This window comes from Anguilla rostrata, chromosome 16, assembly GCF_018555375.3.
Source record: "Anguilla rostrata isolate EN2019 chromosome 16, ASM1855537v3, whole genome shotgun sequence".
Lineage (NCBI taxonomy): Eukaryota > Metazoa > Chordata > Actinopteri > Anguilliformes > Anguillidae > Anguilla > Anguilla rostrata.
The window spans coordinates 35,649,239-35,651,738 of record NC_057948.1 but is presented as its reverse complement, the minus strand read 5'-3'; the positions used below and the strand labels follow the sequence as shown (position 1 = coordinate 35,651,738).

General features: G+C 43.8%; 1 protein-coding gene across 1 annotated transcript in view; it reads right to left on the bottom strand.

Annotated features, from left to right (window-relative positions):
• The window catches only part of ttc17 (tetratricopeptide repeat domain 17), a 26,094-nt gene that overhangs the window by 11,519 nt on the left and 12,075 nt on the right, over positions 1 to 2,500 (bottom strand). The gene's annotated exons all lie outside the window — the stretch shown is intronic.

Below are 2,500 nucleotides of genomic sequence, written 5' to 3'. Positions count from 1 at the left end.
AGAGAGAGAGAGAGAGAGTGAGGTTCAGTCATAGGGAGGTATGGATGGGGAAAAGGAGGAAAGGAAGAGAGGGATGGAGAAGAGAAATGAAGATAATGGGAGAGAGGGATGTAGAAGAAGAGAAGGATGAAAGCAGAGAAGGAGAGGAGGGAGAGATGGAGGGAATAAAAGGTGTGGAAGTAGATGGATGAGTGAGTGTAGGAAGAAGACAGTCAGAGCTGCACTTTTCTTGTTTTGAGTCCTGCAGAGTAGCCTGCCTGGTGTGCAGTGAGAACACTCTGTACTATGCAGTCTTATCAAATATCGCTTTTAAATTGTCAAATAAATTCACTCACTCACTGATTCATTCACTCACTCACTATAATCCAGGGGTGTCTTTGGGGGACTGCAAAGGGCATAATCTCTGATGTACTGGAAATTAATTTGTTCATTTCACAATACGCTTCTCTGGCATTTATGACAGCTCTGAATTCGCCATGGCTGTTCACGATGGGTACGGAAGCCTCCTAAGATCCAGATGTTGCCAGGTCTTAGTGAATAATGTGCCCTTTCAGGTTAATGTGACCGTGTGGGCACTGTTTCTGCTCAGAATGACTGAGCCACTCCTTCATACTGAGGGAGGAAGCAGCTGGAAACTGCAGTTGGGTCCCTTTTGCAAAAACAGAAATGAACTTGACGGGCACTCAGCTACTCGACCGTCTTGTGTGTGAACCTGAATCGCTGTCCCTAACATGGGTGAGCATCTGAACGTGTGCTGTTGAAAACCTGAGAAGACAGACGTCAGAGGACGACAGGTGACCTGGAATTGTGCGCGTTCCAGGACTCCACGGCTGTGATTGTGACATCAGCATCAGAATGTCCGGTCACGAGCGCTCTTTGTATCTTTGCATGCTCACGTTTTAAAGGGTTAATCAGACATTTAAACATCAACGTCTAAACTGAAGCAAAATAAAGACGCAACTGAAAGCTTCCCAGTCACCGTAGCAACACAAACACATCCATTCACACCGAATTCTCAATTCTGCCTGCGGTCACAGCCACTGCTCTGATTGGTGTAACACCCAGACGACACACTTTCACAAAGCACCAGAGGGCACAGAGGGCAGCTATTTTTAACCACCCTGTTTTAGTGGGGGAGTATAGTGTGCAAGTGTAAAGTGTGCGTATAAGGTATAAGCGTAAGGTGTGTGTAAGCGTAAAGTGTGTGTATAAGGTATAAGCGTAAGGTGTGTGTAAGCGTAAAGTGTACGTATAAGGTATAAGTGTAAGGTGTGTGTAAGTGTAAAGTGAGCAGGTTTAATGTCTGAAAGTGTAATGTGTGTATAAATTTAAGGTGTGTGTAAATAACGTGTGCAAGTGTAAGTTGTGTATAAATGTAACGTGTGTGTAAGCGCAGCATAAGTTTAACGTGTGTAACACCTGTGTAAGTGTAACACGCACATGAGTTTTGACGCGTGTCAGTGTAACGCATGTGTAAGTTTAATGTGTGTAACGCATGTGTAAGTTTAATGTGTGTAACGCATGTGTAAGTTTAATGTGTGTAATGCGTGTGTAAGTTTAATGTGTGTAACGGGTGTTTAAGTGTAATGTGTGTAACGCGTGTGTAAGTGTAACGGGTGTGTAAGTGTAATGTGTGTAACGCGTGTGTAATTGTAATGTGTGTAACGCGTGTGTAACAGGGGTGTAAGTGTAATGTGTGTAACGCGTGTGTAAGTGTAATGTGTGTAATGCGTGTAAGTGTAGTGTGTGTAATGCGTGTGTAACGGGTGTGTAAGTGTAATGTGTGTAACGCGTGTGTAACGGGGGTGTAAGTGTAATGTGTGTAACGCGTGTGTAAGTGTAATGTGTGTAACGCGTGTGTAAGTGTAATGTGTGTAACGCGTGTGTAACGGGTGTGTAAGTGTAATGTGTGTAACGCATGTGTAACGGGGGAGTAAGTGTAATGTGTGTAACGCGTGTGTAAGTGTAATGTGTGTAACGGGGGTGTAAGTGTAACGGGTGTGTAAGTGTAATGTGTGTAATGCGTGTGTAAGTGTAACGTGTATGTAAGTGTAATGTGTGTAAGTGTAACGCGTGTGTAAGTGCAATGTGTGTAACGCGTGTGTAAGTGTAATGTGTGTAAGTGTAACGCGTGAGTAAGTGTAATGTGTGTAACGCGTGTGTAAGTGTAATGTGTGTAACGGGGGTGTAAGTGTAACGGGTGTGTAAGTGTAATGTGTGTAATGCGTGTGTAAGTGTAACGCGTGTGTAAGTGTAATGTGTGTAAGTGTAACGCGTGTGTAAGTGTAATGTGTGTAACGCGTGTGTAAGTGTAATGTGTGTAACGGGGGTGTAAGTGTAACGGGTGTGTAAGTGTAATGTGTGTAATGCGTGTGTAAGTGTAACGCGTGTGTAAGTGTAATGTGTGTAACGCGTGAGTAAGTGTAATGTGTGTAACGCGTGTGTAAGTGTAATGTGTGTAACGGGTGTGTAAGTGTAATGTGTGTAACACGTGTGTAAG